The following is a 20,744-nucleotide window of genomic DNA, read 5'->3' as shown; positions in this document are numbered from 1 at the left end:
AGCTGTCCTGGAACTCGCTCTGTAAACCAGGCTAGCCTTGAACTTACAGAGATCCTCCTGCCTCTGCCCCACTTTCTGAGTCAAAAGCTCCACTTTTGATTCATGGTCAAATCCACAGATCTGGACACTGAGGATACTGAGGTTAACTGTACTCTGTTGACCTTTGCGCTGCTGCCCAGTGAGGTGGTTTATTTGGTTACTGGCTCATGCTTTTAATAGGGCCTGTTGGTGGGTTCAATGGTACTGGCTAAGGCTAGCAAACTGTTGCCATTAGCCATTTGCTGAAGCTGTCCTCTAAACCCAGGGGTGAATGGTAGGCAGGTGCATTTCCCGGGGGGTGGGGCTAGAGTAACAGCAAGGGCAGTGAAGGAGCTCAGGGAGGAAGGGCTCCTGGCAGCCCTCCACAGTAGCCAGCATGCTTCTCTTTCCTACTTGGCTCTCTGACCAGTGTTCTGATCATTCAGGGACAAGACGGACCCGTGCCTATCAGTCTCATCAGTAACAGTCCTCCTGCATGCCCCGTGACAACAAGAACAGATGGACCACAAGCAGACCCACTAGCACTCGGAGAAACACAACTTCTGGAGCCTAGTTCATATCTTTGCCACTGCCTCTAAGGGAACAGTGCTCAAGGCCAGGGAATGCAAACAAAGTGTCCTTCATAATGGACTTTGTCGTCATTGATGACAGGGATTGGAGAATCTCCACTGGAATCAGCAAGTCCAAGAAATATTTAGTTCTTAGGTGCGGTGGGACTAATACCCATCCCCTCAGCCTTGAGGCAGAAGTGTTGAGAAGTGTGGTTTGTTGCTTGCTGTGCCATGAACAGGTGGCTTCGCTCCTCTCCCCAATCTCATGGCTTCATCCAGAGAAATTGAGAGACAAAGACCAGACACCTAAGTCCACAGCTCCTTGGTCTGAAGACCTTTGTCTCAACAGTTTCAAGGCTAGAAATAAGATCACCACTCTGTGGCTTGCAGACCACAAACTTCTGGGAATCGCACCTCTGTGTGAGCTCAGTCATGCATTGCTTAACAACCAGAGAGATAGGGTCACTGTGTGAGCAGCACAGGGCACGTCACCATACTGATGTGGGTCAGTCACTCAGCCGGGCCTCTTGCTGTAATAAGAGACATGGTGAACGCAAGGTGAGAGAGGCTGCTACCTGTGAAATGCCGCCTGATGCCTCACAGAGGGTGTGGTAATAGACTCAAATAAGAAAAAAACAAAATACAATACAGATCGATAACATTGTTGCATAGTATCATCAACTATGGCACATTGTATATAATTGTATGGCCTGTACTGCTATGCAACAGGCATTCCAGCGTCTTTGTTTATACAAGAATTGTCACAATACATAAGGAACTTACTGTGGTACTCACTGGGCAAGAGGAATAAGCTCGCTTCATTATCATCAATGGGACCACCACGGCATGCACAGTAAGTAGGCCATGGATGGAAATGTTATTAGCTATCTATGGCTGTCATATTTTTGTGTGGGTGGAAAGGAAGAAAAAAAGACAAAGAAGGAGGAATGGGAGCATCTTTGGGGAGGGAGCAGGGTCACACAGAGCCCAGGATGGTCTTGAACTTTATCTTTCTACTTCATTTACCTCCTGAGTGCAAGGATTATATGCAAATACCACCATGCCTGGTTTCATGTGGTTTCATGCAACCAGGGATTCATGCAACTAGGCTAGTGCTCCACCCACTGAGCTACATCCCCAGTCCCAGGAAGGGTGTCTTAAATTTCAGCAAGGACTATTTAAAAAAAGAAAAAAAAAGAGGAATATGCAAGAATATGCTTGCTGTTTAAAATTCACATGAATAAAGTCCAGGAGACTATTTTAATGAAATCTAACTTTAAAAATGTTCTCTCTACAAAATAAATACTGGAAGAGATATATGACCATGACCAAAAAGACTTTCTCATGAGATGCTAACTCTGAAAGCTCCCTGAGAATAGTGCATCTGGGATGTCTAGTTTTATCCTTTACAGAATGCTGTTCCCTTTTCTAAAAAACTCAGTTCCTTTTTCTTCTCTTTGCTCCATGTTCTCTTTATACTGCAGGGTGATGCCCAAGAAGTAGAAACCCATTCCAGCTTTCCTAACAGTGCAAACTTATCAAAGAAGGTAGGAGTGGAGAAGAGTCCCGCAGCCCGCTGTTCTCGGCACCAGGATTCTGCATTCGCCAGGGCAGCTCCCTCCTCGCTGCCACCGTGTCCTCCCCACCCCTTTCTTTAATCATTGCTTCTCTCTCCTCCCACAATTATTCATCCCACCCCACTGGATAATTTTCTTCCTGTCGCTTGGCATAACAACAAAGCCCTAAAGCAGGAAGAAATGCCTCTGACAGGCGGGTTGGATAATAATGTATTCAACGGATCGAGGAGACTAGTGTGCAGAAAGCCCTATTGGACAAGACTCAGGAGGACTTCTAGGACCAGGACATTACCAGGAAACAACAGCCACCAAAGTATGAACACCTAAACCAAAAGACTTCTCTCCAAATGAATAAAAGCGTATGTAAATATTATCTCCTCCTGTAAAAGTTGTGAGCTTCCACAGACATTTTAATTAGAAACAAATTCTCAGGAGACCAGCTTGGAAGTGTATTTGCTTACCTCATCCACAGAAGAAGGCACAGGGCATGTATTTTTGCATGCCTTTCCCAAATAATCTTGTAACCAGGACCCATAATGCCATAAAGAACCAAATGACATACCTGTTAGGCGTAGGGAAGTTAAGGTGACAAAACCCAGACCCTACGTATAGAAGGGGGCTAGTTGGGGAGGGTCTCAGCAGATGACGTCACATAATCACATATAAAAAATCTTGTGGGTTTGTGGTCACAGCCACAAGTCCCTGGAAGAGAGGAGTGAATTATCTTCCCGGCTTCCCAAGGAACAAGTTGACAGAGGGGCCAATTCAAACTCATGACTTCAGGGACATCAACCTTCCAAAGTATGTTCCTAATCAATGTGACCGGCCATGGGACCTCCTGCTCCGAACATGCTTGATTTAGGAACCAGTGACCAGAGAGATGGCTCAGCAGTTACAAGTCCTTACTGCTCTTGCAAAGGACCCTGGATCAGTTCCCAGAATCTCACAGCTGTCTGTAACTCCAGCTCCAGGGTATCTGATACCCCCTGCCCTCTAGGGGCACCTGCACATACATGGTGCACCCCAACTCACATAGGCCTATGTCCATCAAATAGATTAGGTATTTTAATAAGAAGAAAGGAAGAAAAAATCCAATTACACACAAGAAGCTGTCCATCCCATGCTGGAGGAGCGCTGGTTCCTTTTACTCTCTGAAGTGTAGTTTTCTGCTGTGTTTGCTTTGTTTTTCAGACTTATTTATTTTATTATGTAGGTGTGTATGCCACACGCATGACTGATGCCCACAGAAGCCAAAAGATGGCGTCAGATCCGCAAACTGGAGTTACAGACCACGTGTGAGCTGCCATGTGGGCACCAAGGACCAAGCCTGGGTCCTACATCTTCTTAGCCATTCGGCCATCTTTCCCATCCCCGCTTCCCCAAGTTTTCTGTGTTTAGTAACTAGTGCAGTGTGATACATTAGCTTTAGAACTACTCCATGACTAGTTAATAGCAAATGCCAAATTCAGTTGGAAAAAAAAAATATGTTAGTCCAAAACCAACATTCACCTAAAGGTGAAAATAAATTAAAACGTTTATAAAATAGGCCAATGAGAGAACTTGGCTGTAAAGACACTTACTGGGAATTCTGGCTATGGGAGTTTGATCCCCAGAACCCACGAGGTGAAAGGTCCTGAAAGCTGTCCTTTGACCTCCATACACACAGTCCACCAATCAATGTAATGCATCATTTAAAAAAAAAAAAGTTTTAAATAAGTGCTCAAGGTTGTGGGTGTAGCTCAGGGGTAGAGAACCGAACTATCACATGTGAGACCTTGGGTTTAAACCTCTGCACAGCAAAAGTCAGGCCAAGTGAGATAAACAAATGCAGGCACAATCATATCTCTCTCCTTACATAACACTCAATGACACCAGGAAAACAGTATCAAAAAACAAACAACAAAGAGCGTGTGACCCAAGTGAACAACATCAGAATGGCTTCCACACTCTAGCGAAACAACATAAATTAAACTTACTCCCAAACTCACTTCCAAGGTAACAACGATTCCTTCAGGACAAAGGCCACCCCACCTTACACATCTTTTAAGTCCCCAGCGTCTCCCAGAGAACCTTGGAAAGAGTCACTCAACAGCAAACAAATTTTATGGCTATATATTAAAGGCCTGCTTCTCACCCACATTCACTTCTAATGAATCCAAAGCAAAGATACTGGTCAGTTAGCATAACAACTAAGGAGCATCTTCCTACACGTTAAGGCAGAAATCTCTAGAAGAAACGTCTCTAGACTGAAGAGCAACAGCTTCAGATAACCACGCCTTAAAGTGCCAGACATGACTTGTGTGACAGCCTGGTCCCCTCGACACCCAGAATAACCGGCTGCACAGACAAGAGTCAGTTCCCCAGAACAGTTTGGACTTTGCTCTTGCACCAGCCTCTGAGGGCGGCATGATTCCCGACTGCTGTCTCAAACTGGAGATGTTAAACACCAAGGATCTCACCTAAGGGGGCACGATGCCATGTCAAAGCCAGGGGAGACACAGGCAGCTGGACTGTCAGGAACTTCAGAAAAACAATTCCCAGAGCATCTAAATGTCCCTAGGCTTCTCAAATATTGAAATACTTTTTTCCAGAAAGAAATTTCAAATACATTTTTTTTCTGATTAAAAGCATTCACACTGTTGAAAAAGAAAGATGTTTTCCAGGAAGCTAAATCATCTTGCTGGGCAGATAAAATAAACTCGTTTCTTTCTAGAGAGAGCATATTTTCCCCTGTGCTTGTACAATTTGGCCACAAGAAAAAAAAAAGAAGAAAAAAGTTTTATAATCTGAGATCCCGAAACTGATTATTTTAAAAAGACATGTCTTACACTGACCTAGTTTATAAATCTGGATGATGGCTTTAAAACTGCCAGTGAACTGAGACCCATTCATGAGAATGGGGCTTTTGAATGCTGAGAAAATTCTTCTCTTCGGGCCTCAGCACAAAGATATTTGGCATCAATGACTGTAAATATTTGTCAAACCCTGGGTAAATGGTTGGTGTTTGACCACACTCAAGCCTGCCTTCCAGCATGATAGTGCAGGCCTGAGTTATCTCGGGTGACTGGCCTGGGAGATTTTAGGTCAAGTTTTCTTACTGTTTATTTTAAATAAAAAGCCAATTCTGCAACTTGACATCTTTTTCACATCCACCATGCATGTTAATCTTGTTATTTTTCACTCATCCAGACAGGCTCTTAGAAGGTACTTTGGAAACAGAATTCTCTCTCTCTCTCTCTCTCTCTCTCTCTCTCTCTCTCTCTCTCTCTCTCCCTTTCCTTTCTCCCCTCTCTCTTATTCTCCTCTCTCTCTCCTCTTCCCCCTCCCTCCACCACTTCCAACTCAATGCCCCTTCCAAACCAGAAAATGCTAACCCAAGGTACCCAAGGACAGGAGGCAGATGAACTGAAAGCCTTGGACTTCTCAGTACAGCTATCTGCAGGTGTCTTTGTGGACCTGCTTTGGACTTCTTCCTTTTCTCTCCCTCTCTTTCTCTTCAAGGTAGTTTGAGAAATACTTAAGGGTCTGATGCCCATGGGAAAAGAGTGAGGTTTACAAAGACCGGGTGAGGAGGAGGGAGCCAGCAAGGAATCAGACGTGAATGGAAGCAGAGACCAAAAGCCTCACTCGGAGAAAGCTGCAGCCGATATTTTAACCGCCAGCAACCCAGTGAAGACTGGCTGGGCTCCTCCTGCCTGTTACCCACACCCTAAAACCTGAGTCATCTCAAAGTTCATTTATTTTGCTTCTGGGCAGAGACACTCCTCATCCGCTGCTTCGGAAATGCTGAGGACATTATTCTTCAGTTCACACCTCCCCATGTTCAAATCAACAGTCAGAAACGCCTAAGCAGGACCCTGAGAGTCATGTTAAGACTTCCAGCTTACATTCTGTAAGGTACCTGGCGCAGAAAGCAAGAAGAAAGTGACCGACCCCGTTGGAAACATAGAGAGAACCGTACTCTTGAGAAACCGGAGTGTAATGGGGAGGTGCATCGTGAGGGTTGACAGCGAACCCCTGAAACTAATCAGAAAAGGGGCTCTGGAAGGGGCTGGCCAAGACACCTTTCCTCTGTGAAAACAGGATCGGTTTCATTTTAACACCAACTTGAAAACACCACAGAGCCTCTCTCTTTTATCAGCAATTATCTGACAAAAATAATCACTCTAATGTATAGCCCAGACTCTGCCGTTAACGTGACATTATTCATAGCTCTGTGTGTCAACATACTACGGTGCATTTCCAAATAACAGAAGGTAGACAGCCAAGGCAATGCCAACTGTCAGTCTCTACTCAAAACACACGAGAAGACTGGTCCAATATGCAATTTATGGTACATTCTGTAAAGACCATTTTATTAGAAATGAAACTAATTTGTTTTGACCTTTTCAAAGGCACTTTTTTTTTTAAGTTAACAGGTGTTTGAGACGCTCGGAATGCCTGCAGTTCTGCATGGCTTAAGCCCTGGAAACGGAATCTAGCAAAAACCGCCTAGTAACCTCGGTCCCGTTCCCTCTTAAGGTAGCAGCCTCCCTGGCTTGCACCGCCTGCATCCTGCTCACACGCACCCCTTCTAGACATACCTGGCTGGGGCTGAGGTCTTCGGGCTGCTGGATTCTCTCTAGCAGATCCAGCCTGGGCCAGCCGGGGCAGCTGGCACACCGAGAAGGAGGGGCTCTCTCATTCTCTCCCCTCTCCCTGCACGCTCCGCCTGGCTGACAGCTTTACACTTTTGCAGGATTGCCACAGGACTCCACGCCCAGACCTACAGCTCGGGAAGAGGAGGAGTCCCTCTCCGCCTCCTTGTCTTGACAGGCAGGAACCTTGCAGAACCAGCCAGCAGCTTGGGGCGCAGCAGCCAGAGCGTTTATTTATACAGGAAGCTCGGCGCCGCACTTCCTACTTCCCATCTGGGTCGCACTTCGACTGCAGGTGATGGCCTTAACCCTGTCCGATCCCAGGCAGGCAGAGCATAGGGCAATGGCTCTCTGGTTGGGACCTGGTGCTGTGGCGGGAATCCCGAACTGGGAGCGGGCAACAGCCCCCACGGCGCTCCCTCCTGCCCACCGGCAAGCTGCACCCTGGCCTTCAGCACTTGCTGTCTCTCTGTATAGATCGTCACAGGCCACCTTTCCTCTTCTACTTTTAACAACCATGATTTGCCTTCTCATCTCCCCGCAAACCCTTCCCCTGTACATCTCCAAACGCAGTGTGGACTTCGGCTGTCCATGTGCGCCTGACATGGGCAAATCAAGTCAGGAGAGGTCTCAGTTTACTTACAGTGATTTCACTTCAAGTGCTTTGTCAACAGCAAATGATGTGGAAACACAAGCCAGTAACGTAACGACTTGTATTCTCGGCTAATGACAATCTAACAGCTAATCCAGAGACAGGAGTAGTGCCCCATGACTGTGGACACTTAATTAGCACAGTGTTTTTAATGGATGCCTTGCCTCCTCACTCTCCCTGCCAGCTCCCAAAGGTCACAAGAACGGGCCGAACCTGTTGAACATTGCAGTTTTAAAAGACCCCTCCTCTAGCACAGCAGTTTGTCTGTGTGAAATCTTACTTGACTTTAGCAGCTGAGGTCAGGGTGGGCTCACAGATGCTTTCTGGGACAGGTAGATGTGTGTGTGTGTGTGTGTGTGTGTGTGTGAGAGAGAGAGAGAGAGAGAGAGAGAGAGAGAGAGAGAGAGAGAGAGCACGCACTACATAGGGAGAAAGAAGGGAGAGAAGGAAAAGAAGAGAGAGAAAGAAGAAAGAGAAAGGGGAAGAGGGAGATGCTAGGGGCGGGCAGGGTGGACTGGAGACCAGAATACACAATAGGTAGGTGAATGGATACCCAATAGGGACCTAAAATCATACAACCGAAGAACAACATTTGAGCTTGCAAAGTCCTAGTAAGCCAAACAAACTTAAAGACGATGTCTAGGGAGATTTAAGTGACCGGCTCAAGTGAGACCACAGCCGTAATGAGATCAGAACCCATGCTAGTGAGAAAGAAACATATTAGGGAGAACTACAAGGAAGAATAACTGCCTTCAGATTGAGTGCTGGAGGAGGGTCCCAAATACCCTACCCCCAGAAAGTGGCTGTTCCTGATGGACAAGAGGCAGGAAAGAGGAGCAGAGCCCCTCCTACCAGGCCAGTTCATTCCTGAGTGTTGATGCCAGTCTTCTGAGCCTCAAGCCAAAGTCCGACACAGAGTCCACTTTTGACATCACCATGCAATTAAGGTGCCGGCTCTTATCAACAGAAGGGAAGACACCCTCTGCCAACATGGATGGAAGTGCAGATTAGGCAATAACCGTCCTGCCTTTGGACACAAAGCTGATTTTTTTAAAGAACTGATTCACATCTCCATGGATTATTTTCAACCATGCAGATTTATAAAAATTGCAGTAAAAATTTAATACTAAACACTCTGTTACAGTAATAAGCAAAAGACTCTTCCAGATCTGCCTAAAGAGTATGTGGATTAATATCTGTCCCTCCCTTTGTGGATCTCTCAGAGAAGCTGCCTGCGGCTAGGAAGATGAAGGTAAGTGAGATAGCAACCCTGTCCCCAAAGACCTCTCCACTCAGTGAGACACACACACCGCATTACAGGACATCGCGACCACATCGCGGCCATATGACAAACTTGAAGACCATGGAAACACAGAGAAGCATCATCTCACAGAAGGAAGGGCATGCTGGAGAGACTCAAGGAATATTTCTCTCAAGTCATGGTTCCAAACTGGGTCTTGAACTGGCTTAGAAGGAGCTGTGGGGAAGACTGAGCCAGGCAGAGCAGGTGGCTAGTAGGGTTAGATTAGATTTAGATGAGAGATCTTAGAGGCGCTTTCCATAATGTAGACAGGACCAGAGCGCTTAGGATGAAGGAAGGACTGAGGCGCAAATGGAGAGACTTCAGAAAGAGAATCTGTGGAATTTAGACTCTAGTTGGATGTAGGGGATGAGAGCCCGCAGAGAGGGCTGCTGGTGTAGCTGGGGGTGATTAAGAGGAGGAGTGGGAAGGGAGGAGATGAAGTTGCAAATTCAATTCTGCAGAATCTCAGAAGCCTCTAGGCCAAGCGCAGGGACCATTGAGTGGGCCTTCCAAAGAGGGTTGACTGAATAGAAAGAAAGCCAGTTAGGAACTGTCTTCTTTTAGGCGGTGGCTACAGTTGAAATTACAACAAAGAGGTAAGGTTACCCACAAAAATCAGCACACTATAAGGGAAACGCAGGCTTTCTGACACACACACTCTCCCACTGACTTTTAATAGCCATGTGACCTCCCACAAGCTATCTAAAATAATCCAGTTTTTATGTCTCTCAAACAGAAGGATGAGAGGCTGAAAAGATGGTTCAGTGGTTAAGAGCACTGGTTGCTCTTTCAGAGGACCAGTCTCAATGCCCAGCACCCACACGGCAACTCCAACTGTCTATAACTCCGGTACCAAGGGGATCAGAGCCCCTCTTCTGGCTGCCAAGGGCAATGCATTCATGCCATACTCGGATATGCATGCGAGCAGAGCATTCACGCACATCAAATAAAGCATCACCTGGGAGTATGGAGTACAGTTTAGAGGTGGCCGTGAAAGCAATGTGAGGTCTGTAAAACTGCTAGCACAGTGCCCCACCACCACGAAACAGAAACTCTCCAGAGCCTGGGAAGGGGAACAGAATGTCAGCCTCTGTCTGGGACAGTGCAGTGGTCTGCTGGGCGCTATGGTACTGGCTGATACAAAATAGAAACAGAGTCAACGATATACATCAAGGGGGGAAGAAAAAAGGGGAAGGAACAAAGGGGGTAGAAAAAAGAACCTAGAGATACCTTGCTTGCCTGAGAAAGAATTGCCTCATTCAGATTAGAACAATAAATAGCCCACTGATATGTCTCAGAAGCAAATATAAACATCATAATCAGAAAGTATGTCTATCTTTCTGAGTGAAGAACATGGTTTATAAGTCGCTCGCCAGTCGAGTCCTACTGACCAACATCCTAATAAAGCATCCTTTCTTAGTCTGAATTTCAGATCTTCTCAAAGAAAAGCCATAGCAAAATCTTGATAAATGATAACTAAAATATATTAAGTCAGAACGTATTCACAGCCATAGAAAAGCAATATCCAATTGAATTCAAGGTAAATTTAAAGCTTTCCAAGCAGATAACTGTGATGCCAGCACTTAGGAGGCTGAGGCAGGAGGATTGCCGCATGTTTGAAGCTAGCTTGGGTTACATAATAACACCTCTCTTTTAAAAGGAAAAAAAATTAACTAAAAAGGAAAAACAGAAAAGTTTTCCCTGAACCTGAGACCAATAAATTGACTATTATTATCAGTTTCTGTATGTATAAAACAATAATAATATATTTCCTATTATATAATAGATAATGTTATAAAGCCATTGTGAGCTGCAATAAGACTGAATGCCTGTTGAGAGGCTCAGCAGCAAAGGTACCTGTTGCCAAGCCTGTGTTTGATCCCTGGAACCTACAAGGCTGAAAGAGAGAACACTGACTCCCACAAGTCTTCCTCTGACCTCTACATCCACACCCTTCCCCCAGATACATTCAATATTATTTTTTTATTTCAATTAAGTCTGATAGATATGGTGGTAGGCATCCATAAACCCAGCACTCAAATGGCTGAGGCAAGAACATCACACTCAAGTCCAGGTTGGGCTCCACAGCAAGCAAGACCTTATCTCAAAAATAAAATGTATCTGTCAATGTGTTGTAAACGTTTAAGACAAACTGAATACAATTCACAACAATATTAAGAAAGGCTTTCCTAACAGCTCTGCTGGAACCATCTATGGCAACAGCGATCATCTCATTGTTCATACATGTGTAAAGAAAGTATCACATTCAAAATGGGCAAAATAGATTCAGAGAATTCAGTGGAAGTCAGAGCATGAAACAATCACAGGAGGAAATAGATGCATTCCTGCAGTGTACAGGTTCACACTGTCCTGCTGGGGGCAAAGGATTCTTTTTTTAGTTTGCTTTTTTGTTTTTTGTTTGTTTTTCAAGACAGGGTTTCTCTGTGTAGCCCTGGCTGTCCTGGAGCCTGGTAATCTGTTCTCCTGCCTCTGCCTCCCAAGTGCTAGGATTAAAGGCATGCTAGGGCAAAGGATTCTTAAGAGTTACAAACTTCAGAGGTTTATATTGATGCTGCTTGGGTTTGAAAATTACACATCCATTACCACCTTCGTGGGTAAAAATGAAATTTGATCGTGACATTTTCGTGTAACGTGCACCATTTTAGCCCATTTTCTGCAGAAGGGATCCTTTCAAAAATGATTGCTAAAGTGGTAAACTCACATAAATCACAGAGTTAGAGCACACAGAAATGGCAAAACTACTGTACCAAGATCATGGAGACTTATTTTTCCACGTGATCTCCCTGGCAGGCAGCCTGGCAGCTTCCTGCCACCACGCGATGGAATGAATGAGTTGTACTTAGCCACCAAGGGAGCAGCATTTTTTATTTTCCCACCGAGTACCTTACATGCTGGTTTTAAAGGCAGATTTTAAAAAAATAACTAATATATGCCAACCAACACATAAAGAAAGATGGAACAGAACGAAGAGAGCCAGAGAGGATGGCATTAGCTCACCTATATTTGGAAGAACTGGGGGAAATCGGGGTCACACTCGTTATGTCTCAAATTTAAGGATGAGTGGAAAGCCCTCGGGAGCACCAGATCCTAACACACTGTCGGATGTGCGCAGTGAAAGACTGCCTTCCCACCCTGTACCAACGTGTTGCTAAACTTCTTTCTAAGATAGATAAATAAATATAAATAAGTAAATAAAGAAAGAAAGTGAATATCAGGTGAGCCCAGAGGTGGCGCACGCCTTTAATCCCAACAGTTGGGAGGCAGTGGCAGGCAGATCTCTGAGTTCAAGGCCAGCCTGGTCAACAGAGCGGGTTCCAGAATAGCCAGAGCTACACAGAGAAAACAGAACAAATAAAATAATAATAAAAATAATATCAAAACTCAAATGGCTCCCAGAAAGAAGCAGTGTGGGGACTTCTGTAGTGACCGACCCACTGGAATTCTCTGTTTCAGCTAGTTGGAGCCATTTACACCTCACTTAGAAAGGAACCGTTTCTTCCATATTTTCAAATTAGTTTTTATTGAGTTTGGTACCAGCTATCTACAGATCTAATTCTTATTCTACCTTCCCTGAGACCTGCAGATGCGGTTGCGTCTATCGTTCCTAATCTCCGATATTTTTACTCTGTCTTTTTGCATGATTTTGTCATTTCTACGCCTTATATATTTTTCTTCTGTTCCATTAACTCTAACTTATCAGCTCGCCTTTCTGTCCATATGTGTGTGCAGGCATTATTTTGAAAGGATTTTCTCTGAGGGAGCAGGTGTCCCATCTGGCCTTTATTTCATGAATAAAAACATTCACTGTAACAGAATTTTCCTTTAGTGCAGTTTTGAGTATATTAAAATGCTCTACAGAGTCAAGAGTTCCCTTTTCTGTGGCTCTCTAAAAAGCCAATTATTCTTCTTTGGAGGAATATTTCCTCATTTTTGAGTAGTTAGGTTTGGATGTGTGTACTTAGCACTGATTCCTCCTGGGATGGATTCTGATGTGGGGCTATAGCCTCCAAAATCCCCACTTTGTATGTTAGCTACAGTTTTACCTTGGGCCAAGTCAATAACAAAGTCTACTTCCATTGCGCATCTCCAAAGAACCGCTCTCTTAAATGTCTCATGGTCATGTGATCAGGCCCCTGGTCCTACCCTTCTCAAGAATAAATCTAGAGCTAAAGATGTCATTAATTAGAGCACTTGTCTAGCTTATGTAAGACTCTAGTTTCAATCCTCAGTACCAGAAAAAAAAAACTAAAAATAATAAATAAACCAGCTGAACCTAATGGCTCACACCTGTGATACCAGTGTGCTGGAAGCAGAGCCAGGAGGATTGCCATGAATATGAAACAAGACTAGGCTACTACATAGGGAGTTTCATATCAGCCTGGGCTACAGTGTGAGACCCTGTCTTAAGAAGGAGGGAAGAAGGGAGGGAGGAAGGCAGGGAGGATCACAGCAATAATTGTTCATGTTTCATCCCATCACGAATGCATTCTAATTTGCCAATCCAGAACCATCACACCTCTAGATAAAAACAAGGCATCTAATTATTTTAATAGTCGGATGATTGTATCGTCTTGGAATTTAATCAAAACAAATGCCGGGCACACAAGTGCCTCTCTTGTGCCTGACAGAAACTTGCCTTAAATGTTCCCTTTCAGATCCTTCAACCCCCCTCAGCTTTGCTTCAGGCAAACCCATTGCCCACCTGTGGTACAAGAGAAATACCTGTGCCTTGCATATCAAGAAGGCCTCAGCATGAAGCCCCGAAGCCTCGGACCCCAACTATTTTTAAAGGAAGTAACCGCTGAAATGCGTAGTGAAGCTGGAAGAGCCTGTGCTTGGACCACACTGGGTCCTGACAATCATGGGATATTTCTGCTGTGGCACAAAGAGTCACAAGTTGTTCTCTCAAAGTGTCTTCTGAACATTTGTCGTGAGAGTGGAGGCTCCCTCAGCCCAGGAGAATCAGCAGAACAGGTCCCATTACTGAGTAACTACTGTGCATGAGTAATGTGTTAATCTTCACAGAAGTATTCATTATAAAAAAAATCTGTTTATGTACTTACAAACAGTAAATATCTCTTTCTTATTATTTGTATGTATGTGTTGGGGCGGGGGAGGGGTGTTGTTATCATTGATGCCGGCCTAGCCATCCTGGAACTCACTCTGTAGACCAGGCTGACCGCAAACTCATAGAGATTTACCTGCTTCCACCTCTTGAGGGCTGCTATCTCACAGGGTGAAGTGTCCTATCTTTAATTAATGTCAGGAAAGAGTCAATAAAACATAGTGTAAGCACAAAGATACCCCAATACGGGACAAGCTTAACCATTTAAGATTCAGTTGAGACTCTAGACATTTCTACCTATAAGTCAGAAAGATCACCCTTGAACCTTCTAAGATTGTGATTTCAGCAAACACTTGCATGACCGATATATCCTCCCCTTTACTTTGAAGTGACGGTTACATAAAAAAAATAACTATTTAGTCTCTTTTAATCAAATGAGCTCATGAAATCCAGTCCGACACCTGGATTTTACACTATTGATCAATGCCTCACGGAGGTGAGCGGCAAAAGTCTAGATGATTGTTGTAACGGGGACAGAGCTCCGGGCAGCAGCCCCGCCACCGTGCTCTGAAGTTCTTCTCAGCCTTCCTCACTGCCGGCCTGAGTTCCAGCCACACTACTACAAGCTCTCCTGAGGACTCCAGATTTCTCACGCTCAAATCCCGTGGTCTTTCACGTACAGAGGCATTCTTCCCAGCCGTGCCACTGACAGCCAGTAGCTCCTCCTCTCACAAGAAGCGACTCAAGGTTGAACATCCTTTTCATTCATTTTAAAAGTCAGATTGTAAAATAATAGGGCTCATCATGGCATTTTCATACATATATCTCATTGGACCTCGCTCTTACTTGCCCCTCCCATGACCCTGTCTGTCACTTCGCTCCCTTTGGCTGGACTCCTCCCCCAGTAGTCCTCCCCTGCCTTGTCACATTCACACAGAGGTAAACCTAGATTTCTGTTTATGAGAAGAAACACGGGATGTTTTCTGCTCCCATTGTGTCCCTCACCAGTTCCCTCTCCCCCTTTAGAGCGTTTCCTACCTCTTCTTAGTTCCCCTTTTACTTTCATGTCACTCACATTTGTACATATATATGACACATGTATGTATTAACATATATATGCATTACTTTGTGAAATCATGAAGGAGTGAACATCATTACCTTTTTGGCAAGGAAAGAGTAATACACACATACACATTGATATATACCTCTGTGTGTTTGTGTGAGTGAAGTCAGAGTCCACACGTTAGGAAAACGTGATACTTACCTTTTCTGAGGCAGGCTTGTTTTGCTTAAGGAGGCCCTCAAAGCTTCTCTTTTCTGGGCTATTTCTACCACCCACCTTCCCCCCTCTCCATAGAGTCAAATCCCCTCTCCTGGGCTTCCTTTCTGAGTACAATGCTCTTGAGCTGATTGCTTCTATAAAGCAATTATTAAGCACTTATTGCATTCTAGCTTCCTTATTGGGTGCTGGCCACGCAAAGTTAAAGAAAGCAAGCCCAGGTGTGGAAAAGACAGGTTTGGCATAGTGACGAACAAAAGCAGTCCATAGGCAGCGGAATCTAGGAAAGCAAGCATCTTTTTTGAGTTCTCCATTTACCTCCACTCCACGCAATCTCACGTTCTGTCTCTCCCCCCTGCCTCCCCACCACTCCCACAGGCATAGGGAATTCAATGGGTGGATGTGTAGGGAGACTGAGAGAAGAGAAAGTCCATCCAACCAACTTTTTCAAGCTATGCTAAAATATAATCATGCAGACTCAATCCTAACTTTATTGCTAATTGTGTGCACTTTCTTAAAGTCAGGGAGGCTCATTAATGATAAGCTACCACTTTAAAGTGAAATGGTCATCATGTCCACACCACGCTCTCAATTATACCACCCTGCATTTCATACGGAATGAAAGACTCGACAGAGGGCCTGCAGTATAACTCAGTGACTGAGCTTGTGTTCAGAGTCCACAAGGCCCGGGGTTCAGTCCTGCACACCCGCACACACAGAAGCGAAGCGAGAGATGGGATCACAAAGGAGTGAACATCATTGCTCATTTTGGCAAGGATGGAGCAAAAGGCATCAGATATAATAGTCCTGGGGTAAGCAAACCTTTAAGTAGATTACTCCTTGCTCAATATAGGCTGTTTTCTTACAGAATAAGAGCAACCAAAGCCTTGAGTACATAACAATAGGATCCTACCCAAGAGCTCTAACAAGCGGCACCTCATTTTAGGACTCCAGGCAACCACCCACTGCACCTTCATCATCTGATAAAGGAGTACTGTAAATGCATCCTGAAGTCACAAGGGAAAGTGACTGGTACAGGCAGCCATTAGAAACCAGGACCCAAGGCAGCTAAGTTCCACTATAGCACCCCCACTTCCCAAAAATAAAATTACGGGTGAAATCAAGCTCCCCTTTTCTCCTGTCAGCACCTTTTAGGAGCAGGGAGGTTGACAAAAATAGAAGGCTGATAAAACTTTTAATTTCATTAAAAAAAAAAATTGACTTGGGGCAAAAGGCCAGGTGTTCTGCCAAAGCAAATTAGGCAATGTTGCCATATTAGCAGAATTCCAACCTTGACCAGGAAGAGCGATATAAAACCTCCAGTGGAGGCCAGCAACGCTGGACACATTGGATTCTCAGTGCTGGCCCTCTGCGAGAAGAAAGAGGCACGTCTCCCACGTGAGCGAAGGGAGTGTGACTCAAAGGCTATTTCAGTACAAGATCCTGTTTCAACCTTGTTGTCCATCTGTTTGCTGGGAACGTAAAGTTGCCTGGTTCCAAGCTAGAAAGGGGGATGAGATCATCAGCTAAAGCTGCAATAAGCAAAAGCCTTGAAAAGACCCACGGATATCGTAGCACAGCCGCGGAGTAAGAGGTCGGGTCACACCTGTTTCTCTGGCTGGACCTATACAAGGTCCTAATCTCATCCCAGGCAGGTGAGTTCAAGGAGCCAGATCAACAAAGACTGCTAGGAAAGTCCTACTTTTTAATACTAGTAAATGGAGGAGAAAAATGGTTCAAAGAAGGGCATCTTTCAAGACGAGGAATTCAAACCCAGCGTCCACTCGCACATCACTGAGGTGTCTCCCTACCTACTCTAGAATACAGAAACATTTCGGGGAGCACTAGACAGGGACACTTAGGGGAACGGATAGGCAGAAAGCTGCTTGTTCAGGCCTATTGGCAAGAACTCAGAATCTAATTTGAAGGGGAAAGAAAATTCCAAGGTCACAATTATAATTTCATCTATGTTTTTTAGGCCAAATGATCCTTTATAGTTTGGCGAGAAACGTAAACCGCAGGGACAGCAATATTTGTGTGATGTCAAGTGACCTGCAAAGAAACAAGTTAAGGCCACTATGAAAAACAAGTCACCACCCCTACCCTTTGAGTTTCCTTTTCTTTACAGCTGCAGGAGAAAATAGGAAGCATACTGACTGTTGAGATCTGATGTCTTTCCTTAGGGGCCGCTTTGTCTGAGAGGAGAATGGATACCCACATCTACTCCTAAGAGCCCTAAGTAAACTGCGCCCAATGCAATGCAAGCAATGGTATTCGTTTGTGGGGAAGCAGGTCTTGCTGGGAAAGGATGCTCAATGCTAGAAAGAAACAGAGCAGTAGGTTGGGGGGTGGGGAGTATTCATTTCCTGTGGAAGAAAAGAGCCTGGAGAATTGCTACTACAGCCCAAGGGAAAAGTCAGACAAACTCCCATGGAGGGTGGTGTCTTCTGATAAGGGTGTGTGTGTGTGTGTGTGTGTGTGTGTTTGTGTGTGTTTGTGTGTGTGTGTGTGACATACACTTCTGCAAGTGTCTGCAGACAGTTGGGTGATAAGGAATGACTTAGAAGAACAATATATACCAAAAGAGGAATCTCGTTGTTACAGTATGTTTGGTCAATCCTGTTTTCAAAGAACTACAGTCACAGGGGCAAATGTAGAGAGACAATCTTAGATTTCTTCTCATGTCCCAGAGTACCCAGAAAGGGAGGCAGTCAAGTCATACAAACAAAAAAGGGGAAGAGACAGGCTTTCTTTGCCACAAGTGGAAAGTGCCCCAAAGGTATGGCACATCCCTGTGATTTCCATACCCAGGACGCAGAAGCATGAAACTTGCAAGTTAAAATCTACCCCAGCCTTCTCGAAATGAATAAATAAGTAAATAAATAAAGCATACCCAACCTAGCATGTGCTAAGCCTCAGTGTGATCTCCAGCACTACCCTATCCCCTCCACCCCAAAACAAGTAATAGAGTAGATTATCCATTAGTATATTACCCATGTAGTACCTTCAAATCTCACGGAAGCCACGCTTGAATGATGTCATCTTTTGGCCTCTCTGCTAAAGCTCACTGGCCCCAGCCTGGGTGCCTGTCTGAGGCATTTGTATTTAGGGACAGTTAATCTCTGCGCATGGTGGAAACGGTGCAGCAGCTATATTTCCATCCTCTGCGTGGTCCACAGACTTAGCTGAGAGGCAAAGAGCAGCTAAGCAGATGTGCAAGGGAGGAGGTGAGCCTGTGAGAACCATTACCGCTTTCTGGTTCTTGGTTCCAGTTCCTTCTGGAAGCCATCTGCATTCCTTTCAGTTCCCCAAGACATTCTGTCCTTGTAAGAAATTGTCCTTTTCTTTTTTGTTAAAGTAAGATTAAATTTATTTCAGTTGTTTGAAAAATGGAAACACCTGGTGTAAACCATATAATCATAAAATAAATCAGAATAATGCCGTGAAAAGAACAGACTCCTGATTCTGGTAGATCCAAGCTAGTCTCCCTAGGCTGTTTGGGCCTTGTTCCATGCCTGTCAAATGGCGTGTATAGGAGTGGCTATTAAGAAGGCATGTACAGGGTCCCTGGCACATTGCAAGCTTGAGTCAGAATTTCTAGAACTGAGAGCAGGGGTCACAGGGGTCACAGTGGTCACAGTGGTAGGAGTGCACAGCAAGAAAGGCCGGCAGATTCAAGGTGTTGCCTCCATATTGGTAGAACACTTCTCCCAAAAGACTCGAGCCTGTAGCCAGCAAGAATTCATGAGAAAGTGCTTCTGTCTAGAGTACTTCAAGCCCACATTTCTCCTGCTTCCATCGAAAACACCATTTAGTCATTGGCAGGTAAGTTTAATGTGACTCCCACCTAGTCCTTTATATGTACTCTGGAAGCCTGTCCCTCCCTCCCTCTCTCTATGCTAGACTACTCGTTCCTGTCTGACTTTCCAAATTCCTGTCTTACGTGACCCCTGAAGTTCAGTGGGTCACTGCCCGACTATTGTATCACCCCTCTTATCAGAAGATCCAGGGGCTGCCCATGGTGGGCAAGATGGTAGGCATCAACTAGGTACCGGGAAGCTATAGGGGCATCTGTCAGCATCAACAAGTTTCCCATGTGAGGGGCTCTCTGTTCACAGGTCGAGCAGCTGGGCACTAAGCCAACGTCATGCCAGGTGGACAAGTTATTCCATGGTAGATACACTAAGCTCATGTATCCAGCTCCTCTTTGTTTCCTGTTCAGGCAAGGCTGCTGCCTGGTTCAATGTTGGAATCCCAGCGTGTTGCTATAGACATCTTGACAAGATGAAAATTGAAACTTATGAATCCAGAAACATGTTTCTTTTAGGTTCTTTTTACGGTGAATGATCTTTATTAAGTATTTTATTTAATATTCGTGTGTGTGTGTGTGTGTATATGTGTGTGTGTGTATATGTGTATCTAATCCACTTCCCATTCCCTCTCCTCTAAATCTTCCCCTATCATCATCCTCCCTATTTTTCCTTCTCAATTCCACATGCTTTTTAAAAAATTTAATACCTACTGAGCCAATTCAGCACTGTCTGTACGTACACAAGTTTGAGAACATTTATTGGCGAATAGGCAACCTCTCAGAGCCCACATCCCTGAAGAACACTGACTCTCCCTCCAGAGTTAGCCATCAAAGCCAATAACTTCTCAGATAGGAGTGGGACTTCATGAGCCTCTCCCAAGTCCATGATGGAATTTTAGATGTTTGATCTTGTGCATGCAATTCCAGCTATTGCGAGTTTGTGTGTGTGGCTCTGCTATCACATCCAGAAAACATTGTTTACTACAGACATCCCACTCCAGCTGGCCTGTTCATCTTTCTGCCTCTTCTTCCATGATGACGCCTCAGCCTTGGCAGGAAGGGGTGTGGTACAGATGTCTCATTTTGAGGTGCGCATGCCACTGTCTCCTATTCTCCGCCCATTGACTGGTTGTTGGCCTCTAAAGGAAATACCAACCACTGCAAAAAGGGAGCTTCTCTGATGGGATGGAGACACACACTAATCTGTGGGTATAAAGATATGAACTTGAGAGTAGTTTATTATGTCTGTTTAGCAGAGTAACAGTACTAGGGGCTATGGCCCAGGTAGCCATGAGTAAAAGTCCAGTTTACAGTACCAGGCATGGAGTCCATCTTGTCAAATGGGCTTTAAACACAACAAGGAAGTGATCAATTATTCTTATAATGTCCCTGCCACTATCGTTAAGTTCTCCACAAAATTAAAACTCTTTATTGAGTTTCCCTAGCATATGTTAAGTATTGTTTGGCCTTAACATATTTTTAAAGTACCATTGGCCACAGATTATTTCTATATTCGGGGGGGGGGGGAGTAACTAGGGAAATCCCAGTTTTACTGTAGGCTCAGTATCACTTCTTTATCATTTTTTTTTTTGCTCCTCCTTCAATTTACACAGCACAGGACATAAGAGAACAACGAACTCACTTCAGAAGTTCTAAACACGTAAATATGGGGCTTTGCACACTTTCTGACACACATCTTCCTACTGAATCTCATCCGTGAGTCCTAGACACTCAACTGGTCTGGTGAAGTTCATGGTATTCCTTCCAGTTCTGTTTGAGGATCTGCCCTGAGGTGTGGGCAACAGATAA

The 20,744-nt window shown here is 44.7% G+C and overlaps 1 protein-coding gene across 4 annotated transcripts in view; it reads right to left on the bottom strand.

Moving 5' to 3' along the window:
* The window catches only part of Rnf144b (ring finger protein 144B), a 136,746-nt gene that overhangs the window by 54,701 nt on the left and 61,301 nt on the right, over positions 1–20,744 (bottom strand). For 2 of the 4 annotated variants that reach the window (XM_005355149.2, XM_005355150.2), the window contains exon 1: positions 6,751–6,966. The exons of the other annotated variants lie outside the window; for them this stretch is intronic. The gene's annotated coding sequence lies outside the window, so the exon portion shown is untranslated. Of the gene's footprint in view, positions 1–6,750; positions 6,967–20,744 lie in introns of those variants that run through there. 4 annotated transcript variants of the gene reach the window in all.

This window comes from Microtus ochrogaster, chromosome 16 (assembly GCF_000317375.1).
Source record: "Microtus ochrogaster isolate Prairie Vole_2 chromosome 16, MicOch1.0, whole genome shotgun sequence".
Classification (NCBI taxonomy): domain Eukaryota; kingdom Metazoa; phylum Chordata; class Mammalia; order Rodentia; family Cricetidae; genus Microtus; species Microtus ochrogaster.
This window is presented reverse-complemented; position numbering and strand designations above follow the sequence as displayed.